General features: G+C 41.3%; 1 pseudogene across 2 annotated transcripts; it reads left to right on the forward strand.

Annotated features, from left to right (window-relative positions):
• Nucleotides 1-15,765, forward strand: LOC101014762 (annotated as a pseudogene). 2 transcript variants are annotated; one of them, XR_001904010.1, is made up of 8 exons: nt 1-661; nt 3,664-3,818; nt 4,989-5,122; nt 5,871-5,941; nt 12,574-12,716; nt 12,858-13,027; nt 14,121-14,300; nt 15,215-15,765. The product of XR_001904010.1 is annotated as an FUN14 domain-containing protein 1 pseudogene, transcript variant X1 (transcript). The 2 variants fall into 2 exon arrangements; XR_001904012.1 differs by lacking the exon at nt 14,121-14,300.
• Nucleotides 15,766-15,969: the final 204 nt, after the last annotated feature.

A 15,969-nucleotide genomic window follows, 5' to 3' on the forward strand; every position in this document is an offset into this window, starting at 1 on the left:
TTCCTCGAACACCAGGAAGGGCCCTGATGTGGGGATGTCAGCCTGGCTCAGACTTCATATGGATCGTGATCTTTTTGGGAACTGTGCTACTCCAGAAACTTTTATAATCTTTGCTCAATTTGTTTTTAAACATTTTCCTGGCTGGGCATGGTGGCTCATCCCTGTAATCCCAGCACTTTGGGAGGCCGAGGCGGGTGAATCACCTGAGGTCAGGAGTTCGAGGCCAGCCTGGCCAACAAGGTGAAACCCCGTCTCTACTGAAAATATAAAAATTAACTAGGCGTGGTGACACACTCTTGTAGTCCCAGAGGCCACTTGGGACTTGGGAGGCTGAGGCAGGAGAATCGCTTGAACCCGGGAAGCAGAAGTTGCAGTGAGCTGAGATCATGCCACTGCACTCCAGCCTGGCAACAGAGTGAGACTTCATCTAAAAAAAAAAAAAAAAAAATTCTGACTTTAACCTCTGTTTTTTAGAGGGCACAAATTGTTATTGTGTTGTTTCTCTTTCACATTTTTTTCCTGAAGTTATTTTCCGATTGTTTTCATTCTTTCCGAAGTTTTGTTCACTCAGTTTTGAGTTTTTGTAATTTTGATAGACTTCTTTTGTGCTTTCATTTTCTCAATGATTTTTACGTCATTATTAAAACACTTCCGTAGTACGGTAAGTCACATCAAGATGGACTGTTTTTATGTTTTGTAGTGATTGATATTCTGGATGTATTTTACATATGTAAGTGTTAATGGCCTGGTGCAGTGGCTACAGCCTGTGATCTCAGCAGTTTGGAAGACCAAGGCAGGAGGATTGCTTAATCCCAGGAGTTTAAGACCAGCCTGGGCAACATAGTGAGACCTCATCCCTAAAAAAAAAAAAAAAAAATTTGATTAGCTGGGCATGGTGGCATCCATCTGTAGTCCCAGCTACTTGGGAAGCTGAGGCAGGAGGATTGCTTGAGCCCAGGAGGTTGAGGCTGCAGTAAGCCATGACTGCACCACTGCACTCCAGCCTGGGTGACAGAGCGAGACCCTGTCTTTAAAAAAAAAAAAAAAAAAGTTTATTAATATTAATATCAGTTAGAAATCTAGTTGTTCATTGCAGAACTAAACCAGTTTATAGCAGAAATGAGCACTGGGAGGGAAATGTTAGGTTTTCACTCCAGGCCTTGAATCCTTAACCAGCAGCTGTGTGTCCTTCAGGGTTCTGTGGTTCCTGGTCCCAGAGAAATCACTTGCTCCAATGTAACGAGCGAAGAGTTCTTTAGGTGATGGCTGCTGGGCCCAGCTTTGCTGTTGTCTTTGCTGTCTCATAAGCCTCGTGTTGCTCAAGTTCAGTTGTGTATTAGCGCACTAACTGTACTATGAGCTTCTCTAAGCATGTGCAAGCGATTTGAGAGGAGCCTAATATCTGCAAGGAATTTGAGAGGAGCCTTTTAAGGATGTTTTATTGGGTGGGTCAGGTAAGGGAGATAACATGGGGGCAAGAAGGAAAGTTATTAATTCATGTGAAACTACCAGTCCTTCATCACCTAACTTGTGATTTACAGACACTGAGCACATTGCAGGTTGAGAAGGTGCTTGGTCCTTTTTGTAGCCTTATGCTGTGCTCTTAAAAGGCGTGAGTGTGCTGCTTTTTCTCACCATGTTGTTTCTTGTAGATTGTTGTCCTTGATGCTGGAAAACATTTTGAAGACAAGACTCTAAACAGTGACCTATGCCACCCTAGTTTATTGGAAAATGAGAAACTTACATTACTGACAAGCTTGGAAGTTTCTTCTGTCCTGCAGTGGCCTGTGTTTCCCTGGTCTTTACCTTGCCACTCTGCTTTTTTCTCCTTTTTTGTGGCAGTAGTTATGATGCCAACTTTTAGGGTTTCTTTGTCCTCCTCTTTTCTTCCTACCTGGCAGCATTCAAATGGCCACTTCTATTAAGTGATGGAATTCAAGAATTTATTTATTTATTAATCCTGATATGGTTTCACTCATCCCTCAGTTTAACATTTAGGGTACAAAGTAGTCACCTAGAGGTGCCACTCAATATACAGCACTGTGTTTAGAAATTGAGGGAGCCATGAAATATTTAGCCTCTGGTCTCTGAAACCTCAGCCAGGTACAAAGAAGAGATGCAGAACCGCATTTCAGGTTGTGTTATGTACACCCAGCAGCACCAAAATGTGCCTGGGAATCACAGGGGTCAGAAATTTACCTCTGAGGCAGGTATGGCTGAAGCTTTATGAAAAGAAATGGGGCCTGTGCCAGGCCTAGATGTGGGCGAAGGAGGACGTGTCAGGAAGCAGAAACAGTAGCAGCAAAGGTGCTGTTGTGAGGCATGTGGGCTGTGTTTGGGGAATAGCAGGGGCTTTCTATGTCAGGTTTACAGCGTCTGTGGGAGGCTGCATTGGTAAATAAGCCCAGAGAAGTAGGCTGGAGCTACCTAAATTACAAGTATGCATGGCTTCGAAGGCCAGCTGAGTGGTATAAATAGAAACTATAAATCGTATCACATTTATTGAGGACAGCTTTTACTGCCAAAAGAGTTTTTAAATTTTTTTGGATTGTGTAATTGGTGGATAAAGAATTATTGACCTAAATGTATCCGATCTTAGAGTGTTTTAGTATGCCAGATTATGGGAGGTGAAATGGCTAAGTCAAAGGTGATGAGTGTTTTTGAGACTCTTAATGTTAATTGCAAAATTAACCTATAAAAAGGCAGTGCCAGCTTCGACCATGACTGAGAGCTCTAGTCTTGTCCTTGCTGAGCTGGGTGTTACAACATTGAAACCTTCTGCTGTGTCCTCCCTCCCCCTCTGTCTCTTTCTCTCTCTCTCCTCCCTTCTTCCCTTTCTTCCTTTTACTTCTCTTAGGATAGGCTCATCTGTACTTTTTTGATAGAGGTAACCATTTGCCACACCATTTTCTGAAGGGCCTGCTCTCTTCCCATTCATTTGTGATGGCACAGTTATCCTACCCTAAGTTTTGATAACGTGTCAGAATCTTTCTGTCCTGTCCTCTCAAAGGGGTTAAATTTTTTTATAATGACTTATAATTGACTGAAGTTATAATAGTTTTCTCATGTCAAATATAAAAACAGGCCAGTTGAGGTGGCTCATGCGTGTAATCCCAACACTTTGGTACGCCAGAGTGGGTGGAATGCTTGAGTCCAGGAGTTCGAGACCAGTCTGGACAACATGGGGCAACCCCATTTCTACAAAAAAAAAAAAAAATTATCCAGGCCAGGTGGTGCACACGTGTATACAGTCCCAGTTACTGGGGAGGCTGAGGTGGGAGGATGACTTGAGCCTGGGAGGTGAAGATTGCAGTGAGCTGAGATCACACCACTGCATTCAGTCTGGGCAACAGAACGAGACTCTATCTCAAAAAAAAAAAAATTGTGTACTTTATTGACTCATTTATGTCTGATGGGTATTTTTTATTACAAATTGTTTAGTCACTACTTTAAAGCCTGCGTTATTTTTTTCTTAGTTTTATTGACTCATTTATGTCTTAGTCTTTTTTATTACAAATTATTTATTGTTTAGTCACTACCTTACAGCATGTTTTATTTTTTATTAATTTTATTGACTTATTTATGTCTTAGTCCTTTTTATTACAAATTATTGTTTAGTCAGTACTTTAGAGTCTGTTTTATTTTTTCTTAATTTTATTAAAGGACGATATTGATGATGAAATATCTTACGAAGATCATTTAGAGGTTTATTTTGAATAACTGACAATTCCAGGAATGATGGAATAAAACATATGAAGTAGAAGGACTGGAACCTCCAGAAAAAATACTTCAAGTTACCGACAAGTGATCTTAGTCAGGTATGTTACAGTCTTAATGGCTTTTCAGAAATTTGACAGAAAATTACTATTGATTTCATTGGATGTTTACATGAATTTTAAGCCTTTGGTTTTCTTTTTAACTTGATTTTTTACAGGTATAAATTGATAAGAAATGCCTGCACTTTCCCTCCTTCCTATCTTTCCCTCCTTCCTATCTTTCCCTTGCCTACAGAAAATTAAAAGGCAAAACAATGGACATTTACATATTCTTCATTTAGATTAACCAGTGGCTAGCATTTGCCACCTTTGCATTTTCTTTCTCTTTCCATAAGTACGTTCTTCTCTGAATCATTTGAAAGTAAGTTGCGGAGAGCATGATGTTTTACCCCAACACTTCAGCATTTATCTCTTGTGAATAATGACATATTTCTACATAATTGCAATTGTACCATCTAACTATAATACAGTAATTTGATGTACAGCCCATATTCAGATTCACCAAATTGTCTCCAAAACATTCTTTATTTTTGTTTTAGATCCACAGTTTAATCAAAGATTAACCTTGCCTTTGGTTGTCATGTCTCTCTATTCTTTTACTTTGGAGTAGTTCTTTCAATACATGAAACATTTTGAAAAATCTAGGCTCTTTGTTTTGTACAGTGACCCATAATCTAGATATATCTGATTGCTTTTTTCTTCTCCTGACTAGAATAGATTGAGCATTTTGGCAAGAATACAGATTACACAGTGTTCTCATGAGTGGATCCAGATTAAACAGTGAAAAACCCCTAATCCAGATGAGGCAGTGTTGGGTACTTATTGCCTCACACCGGGGGATGTTTGAGTCTGTCTGTCCCACGATTGGTGATTCTATGTTTAATAATTTTGGTTGAGGTGGTGTCCACTGAACGTCTCTTTGTGAAGGGAGCTTTTCCCTTTTGTTCTTAGTCATCTGTGGGATGAGACATCAAAGCACTGTGAACATCTTATTCCCCGGCAACCTTCATGAGCTGGTTTCAGCGTCATTGCTGAAGCCTCTTGGAAACATTGGTTACACCCGTGGTTCCAATGGTGATTTTTCTCATTCCTTTTATATTGATTACCTGCCTCCTTCAATGAAGTAGATGTTGTCTCTTCCCCATGTTTTACCCTTCAAAATGTTTAATTTTAATTTAAATGGTTAATACAGCTAAGTTATTCTTTCAACAGGCAAATGAAAACAGTAGCCTAAAGTGTTGGTTTCAACCAGAAAATAACAGCTATGATTTCTCATGGCTCACACTCTTCTGAAACGACTCAGGAAGAGGCTGAGGAAGGCCATGTTGTTTATCTACCTGGGACTAGTGAGTATAGAAATAGGATTCCTTTGTTCTTAAATTCTACTTTTGACTTTACTTTTAAAATATAATTTCTTTCATATGATTTGGCTCATACCTGTAATCTTAGCATTTTGGGATGCCAAAGAGGGAGAATCACTTGACCCCAGGAGTTTGAGACCAGCCTAGGCATCATAGGGAGACGCTGTACACACGCGCACACACACACACACACGCACACAAACCCGGAATGATGGTATGCGACTGTGGTCCCAGCTACCTGAGAGGCTGAGGTTGGAGGATCATTTGGGCCCAGGAGATGGAGGTTGCAGTGAACTGTGATTGCGCCACTGCACTCCAGCCTGGGTGACAGAGCAAGACCCTATCTCACAAAAGAAAAAGAAGAAGAGACCATCTATTAGTCTTCTTGATTTTTGTCAAAATATGATATGTGATAGTTGATAAGCTTTATGCATATGTCAATCTGTGGCCATTTAATTTTGGGTTAAGGACTTGTTCTATTATAGTACAGTAATTTTACTAATTAATGACTATTTGTCATTAAAAACAATATATTTAGTCTTAATGCAGTTGAGTACTCACACATTTCTGGGGAAACTCGGTCAGGACATTTCAACTGAGAATTGTCAAACAGGCATGCTGCTCGGTGGTGCAGCTCTTATGCAGACGACTCCCTTCATGTAATTTAGTAGGAAAATGACAGAAATACTTGTAAACTGTAAAGTAAAGCAGAATTCTGGTTATTGAATCACAGCACCTACTGAAAGAAGTTCTCAAGTTCTGATTGAGTTCTAAAAGTTTTTTGAAGATTGGAATTCTTCATATGTAAGTAAAACCAATTTCTGATGACCCATTTCTAGTCCATCTTCTAAAGAAGTATTTAATCTGGGCCATGCGTGGTGGCTCATGCCTGTAATCCCAGCACTTTGGGAGGCCAAGGCGGGTGGATCACAAGGTCAAGAGATCAAGACTATCCTGGCCAACATGGTGAAACCCCATCTCTACTAAAATACAAAAATTAGCTGGGCATGGTGGTGCGTGCCTGTAGTCCCAGCTACTCGGGAGGCTGAGGCAGGAGAATCACTTGAACCTGGGAGGCAGAGGTTACAGTGAGCCGAGATTGCGCCACTGCACTCCAGCCTGGCAACAGAGCAAGACACTGTCTCAAAAAAAAAAAAAAAAAAAAGAAGTATTTAATCTGAGCTGGGCATGATGGCTCACTCCTGTAATCTCAGCAATTTTAGAGGCCAAGGCATGAGGGTTACTTGAAACCAGGAGTTTGACACCAGCCTAGACAACAATAGCAAGACCCCATCTCTACAAAAAAAAAATTTAAAAATTAGCTGCGCAGGAGGCTGAGTTGGGAGGACCACTTGAGCTTAGGAGTTGGAGGTTGCAGAAAGCTATGATCATGCCACTGCACTCCAGGCTGGATGACAGTGAGACCCTGTCTCTGAAACACAAATAAAACTAACAAAAAAAGTGTTTGTAGGAGGCTCCCGGCAATCTTAGCCTGAAGCCATGAAGGAAGGCGTAGTGTGAAGGCAAGTGCAGGGTGGCCTCTGGCAGCTGAGGATCAGGACAGGATGTGGAATGAACATCTGCATCAAAGCTCTATTGCTTGGATTGGGAAAAAAATTCCTATATGTAGGTCAGCCTTAAAGTATACCATTTCATAAAATATTATCTTTCCCATATTTTGAGGCCATGCAATTTGTGCTACCTGAAGGAACAGTATTGTGTCCTTGATTTGATGAAATCAGTAGCTTTCTTACCTTATTGAGTGACATCTACAGAACTCAGAAACAGAGGATACATATTAAGCAAATTTATATCTTTCTTGTTATAGTATTATTGTGTATAAGAAATAGAGATGGCCGGGTGCATTAGCTCAAACCTGTAATCTCAGCACTTTGGGAGGCTGAGGTAGATGGATCACAAGGTCAGGAGTTCAAGACCAGCCTGGCCAACATGGTAAAACCCTGTCTCTACTAAAAAAAAATAAAAAATTAGCAGGACCTGGTGGCATCCACCTGTAATCCCAGCTGCTTGGAAGCTGAGACAGGAGAATTGCTTGAACCCGGGAAGCAGAGATTGCGGTCAGCCAAGATCGCACCACTGGACTCCAGCCTGGGGGACAGAGCAAGACTCTGTCAGAAAGAAAGAAAAAGAGAGAGGGAAGGAGAGGGAGGGGAGGGGACAGGAGGGGAGGGGAGGGGGAAGGGAAGGGAGAGAGAAGAGAAGAGAAGAGAAGAGAGAGAAGAGAAGGGAGAGAGAAGGGAAGAGCAATGAGAGTGAAACATCATCTGAAGGAACAAAGGAAGGAAGGAAGGAGAGAGAGAAAGAAAAAGAAGGAAAGGAAGAAAGAGAAAAGAGAAAGAAAGAAAGAGAAAGAAAGAAAGAAAGAAAGAAAAGAAAGAAAAGAAAGGAAGGAAAGAAGAAAGAAAAAAGAAGGAGGGAGGGAGGGAGACAGCGAAGGGAGGGGAGGGGAGGAGAAGGGAGAGAAGAAAGAGCAATGAGAGCGAAACTTCATCTAAAGGAACAGAGGAAGGAAGGGAGGAAGGAAGGAGAGAGAAAAGAGAAAGAAAGAAAATGAAAGAAAGAAACAAAAGAAAGAAGGAAAGAAAGAGGAAGGAAGGAAGGAAGGAAAAAGGAAAGAAAGAAAAGAGAAAGAAAGAAAAAGTGAGGGTTTGTCCCCCAACTGATGTCAGCTGGGGGGAGTTTCAGGTGCATGGTGCTATCAGGTGTTCAAAGTGCTCCTTACCTAAAAACGAAAAATCACAAAAATGAAATTATCAAGAGATTTTAGGTATCAGCTTTATATTTGTGTAAATTATTTGTAGAGTTGGATTTTAAGAGTTTTGCCTGCTTCGGAATTCTCCCATTGTGTTTTATTTTTCTTTTATGTGTATCTCATTACCTATTGTTACATAAGTATTCTTCACCTATTAGAATCTGTCATTGTCCTCTGCTCCATTTCTTCAGCAGTCAGGACTATCCATGGTTTCCCCACCATCCAGCATTTTCTCCTAATACTGTTACAGTTTTATTAACTATGACGTGAGTTTTGCATGTGGGTTACTTTTTTCTCACTTAGACCCACTTTTCCAGTACTAAAAGAATTCTTACTTTTTTGCTTTATTCTGTACATCTCTGTTTTGCACATATTAAATATATTTGTAACTTTAAATTGTAAAATATATGTAACATAAACTTTACCATCTAATAATTTTTAAGTGTACAGTTCAGTAATGTTAAGTACATTTATCAGGGTTGTTCAATGTTTTGGCTTCTTTGGACCACATTGGAAGAATTGTCGTGGACCACACATAAAATATGCTAACACCAATAATAGCTAATGAGCGAAAGAAAGAAAGACAGAGAGAGAGAGAGAAAGAAAAGAAAGAAAGAAAGCTGTATGCATAAATCTCATAATGAGTTTTTGTTTGTTTGTTTGTTTTGACATGAACTTTGGTGGACACTTTTCAACCCTAACAGTCAGATCTAAGATTCTTAGTTGAAAGGATTTCCCCACTCAGTACTTTGAATTAATCAACCCTACTGCCTTCTGGCCTCCAAGGTTTCCGGTAAGGAATCTACTGATAATCTGACTGAGGATCCTTTGTATGTGAGAAGTAGCTTCTCCCTTGTTTCATTCAAGGTTCTTTGTCTTTTGATACCTTGATTATAACGTGTCTTGAGTGATATACTTTGAATTTATCCTATTTTGAGTTTGTTGAGCTTCTTGGTTTCTGTGAAAGTAAGTTTTTGTAGAGACAGGGACTCATGGCCAGCCGCAGTGGCTCACGCCTGTAATCCCAGCACTTTGGGAGACCAGCCAAGGCCAGTGGATCACCTGAGGTCAGGAGGTCAAGACCAGCCTAACCAACACGGAGAAACCCTGTCTCTACTAAAAATACAAAATTAGCTGGGCATGGCAGTGCATGCCTGTAATCCCAGCTACTCGGGAGGCTGAGGCAACAGAATCGCTTGAACCCAGGAGGCGGAGGTTGCAGTGAACTGAGATTGCACCATTGCAACAAGAGCAAAACTTTGTCTCAAAAAAAAAAAAAAAAAAAGACAGGGTGTCACTCAGTCACCCAGGCTGAAAGGGCTCAAGCAATCCTTTCATATGATCCTCCTGAGTAGCTGAGATTGCATATGCACACCACCATACCAGCTTTTCATTTTAATTATGATTTTTTCATAAAGACAGGGTCTCACTACGTTTCCCAGGCTGACCTTGAGTTCCTGGCTTGTAACAACCCTTCCACATTGGCCTCCCAAAGCACTGAGGTTACAGGTGGGAGCCACCATGCCAAGCCTTGGATATTTACAATGTTTTAAATCAAATTTGGGAAGTTTCTTAGATTTTCATCATTTCTTCAGATGTTCTTTTATTCCCTCTGTCTGTTCTGTGATTCTTACAAACTGTTGTTGGTCCACTTGATGCTGTCCCACAGGTCCCTGAAGCTCAGTTGATATTTCTGCAACCATTTTCTTTCTGTTTCTGACACAGGATTATTTCAATTGTTTTGTCTTCAGATTTGCTAATTCTTTCCTCTGCTTGGTCAAATCTGTTTTTAATCCCTTCTAATAATTTTTTTTTTTTTTTTTTTTTTTTTGAGACGGAGTCTCTCTCTGTCACCCAGGCTGGAGTACAGTAGTGCGATCTCAGCTCACTGCAACCTCCACCCGTCGGGTCCACGCGATTCTGCTGGGACTACAGGCGCGTGCCACCACACCCGGCTAATTTTTGTATTTTTAGTAGAGACGGGGTTTTATCATGTTGCCCAGGCTGGTGTCAATCTCCAGACCTCTTGATCTGCCCGCCTCAGCCTCCCAAAGTGCTGGGATTACAGGCGTGAGCCACTGCGCCCAGCCCCTTCTAGTAAAATGTTTTTATTTCAGGTATTTTAATTTTTAGTTGCAGAATTTCTTTTTGATTCCTTTTTATAATTATCTCTTTATTGAGGTTCTTATTTTGCTCACAGGTCATTTTCCTGTAGTGCCCATGTCTGTCTTTAGCTCTTTGGGCATCTTTAAGAGTTACGGTTAAGTTTTTGTCTAATAAGTATGCCTGATATCTGAGTATCCTCAGTTGTATTTTATATTCACTTACTTAGTTCCTTTTAAGGGGCCATACTTTCCAGTTTCTTTGTGTGCCTTGTGATTTGTTTTTGTTATAAACTGGATATTTTAAACGTAAAAATGTGGTAGCTCAGGAAGTTATATTCCCTTTTTACTACAAGATTTACTGTTTTTTTTTTTGTTTTTTTTTTTTTTTTTTTGCGACGGAGTCTTGCTCCGTCCCCCAAGCTGGAGTGCAGCGGCGCGATCTCGGCAAGAATTCAACATTTATTCTGTGGAGCCAAAGGAATTGTTGATAAATTCTGTGGTGGAAATTAGGGTTATTGGAGGGAGAGTTTATTAAAACTGTTTCGCTCAGAGTCTGACTTTGATATAATAGATGTAAGAAGTCACCGTTCATTTTTTTTTTTTTAACTTAGCTTTGAAAGTGAAATGTTATCTTGTTCAGTGTAGTGAATTTTTTAAAAATAAAAATAAATACTTAGGAGAGGTGGATCTTTCTGGATTGTGCAGGACTTTTGAGAGTATGACAGAAGTTGAAGAGCAACGAACTAATATATTAAACTAACGAATAAGACACTGAAACATGGAAAAATGATCTGTTATTCAGAATTTTTATTTTGGCATAAGTTACAAAGTTTTATTTGCATTCACATTACTGGATCAAGGAAGACATTCTTAAGTGAAGACTAATAAAAAGCTGAGTGTATTTCCTGAGTTGACATTGTAGGTGTGTTTGTGACGGTTTGTAAGAAAGACAAGTGGAGTCTCCTCTGCATTAGCAGCTGCTTGAACACGAGCCTTCCTGAAACTTTCATGCAAGTCGGGAGGAGCATCCCTAATCTTCATACAGATTTTCAAGGATGTGTCTATTTTGTAAAATAAAGTGCTGTTATACTGTAAGTTTTAGGAGGCAGGAGTTTTTGTTTTTTGCTTACTAATATGTCACTGATGGTCAAACAGTTTATAGTGCAAAGTAGGTATTTAATTATTGAAGAAATAAAGTGTCATTTCTAATGACACTTGTTTTAATTTGGATTTATTAGGAAGGGCAACTTATTTGACTGTTAGTTCTGATGATTAAAAGGTAGCGAGCAGTAAGGAAATAAAAGGTTCTATGTGGGCCGGGCACGGTGGCTCACGCCTGTAATCCCAGCACTTTGGGAGGCTGAGGCAGGTGGATCACAAGGTCAGGAGATCGAGACCATCCTGGCTAACACAGTGAAGGCCCGTCTCTACTAAAAATACAAAAAAAAAAAAAAAAAAATTAGCTGGGAGTGGTGGCAGGCACCTGTAGTCCCAGCTACATGGGAGTCTGGGGTAGGAGAATGGCATGAACCCGGGAGGCAGACCTTGCAGTGAGCCGAGATGGCGCCACTGCACTCTAGCCTGGGCAACACAGCAAGACTCCGTCTCAAAAAGAAAAAAAAAAGGTTCTATGTGGACTTTGAAGGTCGTCTCTATCAATTTGAGGTTGAATGGGAGGAACAGTTTTGTTGACATCCTTTAGCTGTGTTACGAGTACAATTTTGTTTTTTACTCAGGCAAAGGAAAATGTGTGTGTGTGTTAAATACAGTCGGCCCCCTTTATCTGTGGGTCCTGCATCCTCGCTTTCTACCAACCTCAGATCAAAAATACTCCAGAAAAAAAAGGATGGTTGCATCTGTACTGAATATGCACAAACTTTTTTTCTTGTCATTATTCTTTATGCAATAAAGTGTAACAACTATTTATTTAGCATTTCCATTGTATTAGATATTGTGAGTAATCTAGAGATAATTTGAAGGATATTGGAGGGTGTGTCCGGGCTGTAGGCAAGTACTATGGCATTTTATGTCAGGGACACCTATGGATTTTTGTATCCAGCCATGGATCCTGTACAGTTTAACATTTCCACACGCTGAGGGTGTGATGGGTCTGGGTTGGGTTGGGTCCTCATGTTTGAGGAAGTGTGCCCATCATGATTGTACACCCTTGTTGTAAACTTTGGATATGTCTATTTTGATATTTAAAACATTTTCAGATTAAGTCTGAAAAATGCCAAGATACTAATAATATTTTAAGGGGGAACTGATAGAACTCATTATTAGAACTTTCTAATAGTAGAAAGGAAGTCTATTTATTTTATGAAATTGTCAGTTCATCTTAAGATCTAATAGTCTTTTCCAATTAGCAGTGACTTAATTCAGACTACCTCAGAAGAAGAATTTAACATTTATTTTTGTAGAAAAACAGCAATTTTAAAATAGCCTGGGAAAACTTAGGTAAGTTTTCCTTAATCCTGACTCTTAATTTGTGGCTACAAGTGGCAATGATGTGAACATAAGTTGTGCTATTTATTAATATATTGCTTTTCATAAATCAGTCCCTTCTTTGTAATTAGATAAAAAGAGAAAAGAGAGACATTCTTGATTTTGGTGACTAGAGTTGTAGATGCTGGAAAGCTTTGTCACTAAAATTGATGAACCAGATGCACGTCACCAGCCAATCACGCTGACTCTTAATGCCGTAAGTATGAGCATGCAGTATAAAACTGTTGATAGAATACATCGGTCTTATGAAATGAAATGTTTTGGTTAAGGATTTTTTAAACAAATTTCACATTACACTACTGACTTTACTAAATCTGAGTCTTGTATTTCTGAACAGGGCACCATGGCCTGGCACCGTCACGTTTTCCAAGGGACCTGCCGGAGCTCCTGCGGAAGCTGCTCCTTGGGCCGATGGAGGCTCTTAGCTGGTAGGCCCTTCTTTAGTCACCACAGGATGCCTGCCATTCATGAACAGAAAGGAGAGGACAGGCTTTGAATAAAACACAGGTAAGTTTCCCAACCGCTTTTCTTTCATTAATATTTCAGTATTGGCCAGGCAAAGTGTCTCACGTCTGTAATCTCAGCATTTTGGGAGGCTGAGGTGGGCAGATCATGAGGTCAGGAGATAGAGACCATCCTGGCCAACATGGAGAAACCCTGTCTCTACTGAAAAATACAAAATTAGCTGGGTGTGGTGGCGCGTGCCTGTAATCCCAGCTACTCGGGAGGCTGAGGCAGGAGAAACACTTGAACCCAGGAAGCAGAGGTTGTGGTGAGCCGAGATCGCACCATTGCACTCCAGCCTGGGCAACAAGAGTGAAACTCCTTCTCAAAACAAAAACAAAAACAAAAAAAAAACAGCTCCTCTGAGTTGCACATGGCTTGTCCACTGCCTGGTTACATACAGACTGTGTGCAGAGTCTGCTCTTAGGACCTCACGGAAGAAGCGTCTGGCCCGCATCAGCGTGGATGCTAGCGCTTGGATTGCTTGCCCACCGCTCCCCTGGGCTGGCTTTTTCTGGGAAGCTTTCCTCCACTCTACAGGTTACTCATAAATAGCAGTCCCATAACTCCATGGCTTCCCACACCCCTTGTGCAGATGGCAATGTGATGTCCCTCTCCTTATCTATATTCTTCTCTGGAGCACAAGCTCTAAGGATGGGAATAACATCATCTCCTCAGCACCTAGCTCAGTCTTTCAGACAAAGAAAACATGTAAGATGGCCGGGCGCAGTGGCTCACGCCTGTAATCCCAAAACTTTGGGAGGCTGAGGCAGGCCGATCACAAGGTGAGGAGATTGAGACCATCCTGGCTAACACGGTGAAACCCCGTCTCTACTAAAAATACAAAAAAAAAAAAAACTTAGCCAGGCGTGGTGGCGGGCGCCTGAAGTCCCAGCTACTCGGGAGGCTGAGGCAGGAGAATGGAGTGAACCTGGGAGGTGGAGTTTGCAGTGAGTGGAGATTGCGCCACTGCACTCCAGCCTGGGTAACAGAGCGAGACTCCATCTCAAAAAAAAAAAAAAAAGAAAACATCTAAGAAATAGTTGCCAAAATAATTGAATACAGGATCTTCAACTCAGATTGTTTTCTTTGTTAGGACCTGGAAAATACTTGTGAGGCCATTGGACTTCAGATTTCAGTGTCAGGTGGTGGTGAAAGTTGAAGTCGTTTCTTCAAGAAGTAAACCTCTGCCACCTGGACTGTGCTCAGACATTTCATTGATTTTGTTAAATAGACATTTTCTGGCTTTGGGAGGTGTCCCTCTTGGTGGAACACAGTAAGTGTCAAAGATGGACACATAGTCCATGATTTGTAGTGTGTGGGAGCAGACCACAGATGAATGTTTGGAGAACAATTTTGTCATACCAGACACTGTTGAGGCTTCACTTGCACAGAACTGGAGAAGTCTTTCAGCTTGGCACATGTCCAGATTGAGCCTCTGTTTAACATATATTCCAATCCTGATTCTCTCTTCACTGGCTACAAAGACCACCTGAGACGTGTACGACACAGGGGCTGCTGGGGGAGGGGCAGTATTATCACCCCAAACTCACAGCCACTCCGTATTTTCAAAAGCCAGCTTAGAGCTGCATAGAGAACACGCAGTCCCTCCATTCTTCTCAGTGATGTACATTTCTCAATCAGCAACCACGTGGTTTTAGCAAACCCCACAGAAGTGGTTTTGATGTACCAGCCTTGAGTGTCACATGTCCCAACCATACCAAATGGATCACCTAACTGGGCGGGGTGGGGGGGACCCTCAGAAATGAGATTTAGCACTCACTGTAAAATTGCTTTTTTTTTTCTTCTGAGATGGAGTCTCACTCTGTTGCCTGGGCTGGAGTGCAATGGCGTGATCACTGCTCACTGCAACCTCCGCCTCCTGGGCTCAAGCAGTTCTCCTGCCTCAGCCTCCCAAGTAGCTATAATTACAGGCGCATGCCACCACTCCCAGCTAATTTTCATATGTTTAGTAGAGACAGGGTTTCACCATGTTGGCCAGGCTGCTTTCAAACTCCTGACCTCAGGTGATCTGCCTGCTGTGGCCTCCTACAGTTCCGGGATTACAGGCGTGAGCCGCCACGCCCGGCTGAGCATCTTTTTATTTGCTGATTTGTCCCATGTGCATGTTTTTTGTTCAGATGTCTATTCAGATCTTTTTCTCACTTGTAAATTTTTTTAATTGTTAAGAATGTTCTGAGAATTGGCCGTTGGCGGTATCATGGCGACCCGGAACCCCCCTCCCCAAGAATATGAAAGTGATGACGACTCCTATGAAGTGTTGGATTTAACTGAGTATGCAAGAAGACACCAGTGGTGGAATCGAGTGTTTGGCCACAGTTCGGGACCTATGGTGGAAAAATACTCAGTAGCTACCCAGATTGTAATGGGTGGCGTTCCTGGCTGGTGTGCAGGATTTCTGTTCCAGAAAGTTGGAAAACTTGCAGCAACTGCAGTAGGTGGTGGCTTTCTTCTCCGTCAGATTGCTAGTCATAGTGGCTATGTGCAGACTGACTGGAAGAGAGTTGAAAAAGATGTAAATAAAGCAAAAAGTCAGATTAAGAAACGAGCGAACAAAGCAGCACCTGAAATTAACAATTTAATTGAAGAAGCAACAGAATTTATCAAGCAGAACATTGTGATATCCAGTGGATTTGTGGGAGGCTTTTTGCTCGGACTTGCATCTTAAGGACATGAATATTCTCCCATAGTGGATTCAACTACGAGAAGAGAAGTGGCAGCAATAAGGAGTCTCTCAGCAGTCATGCTGCCAGAGTCTCTAGGGCAAGAAGAAACAACCAGCTGGACAGGACTCAATTCACAACTTAGCATTTTGCCATCTGAAGCTTGGCAAACTAGTGTCTGCTGTAAAATAACCTGCATGGCATGTGAACCATAGTATTCCTGAGCAAAACACGGCTTTCACCGCTTTGTAAAAATTTGCA

Source organism: Papio anubis, chromosome 5 (assembly GCF_008728515.1).
Source record: "Papio anubis isolate 15944 chromosome 5, Panubis1.0, whole genome shotgun sequence".
In the NCBI taxonomy this organism is placed as follows: domain Eukaryota; kingdom Metazoa; phylum Chordata; class Mammalia; order Primates; family Cercopithecidae; genus Papio; species Papio anubis.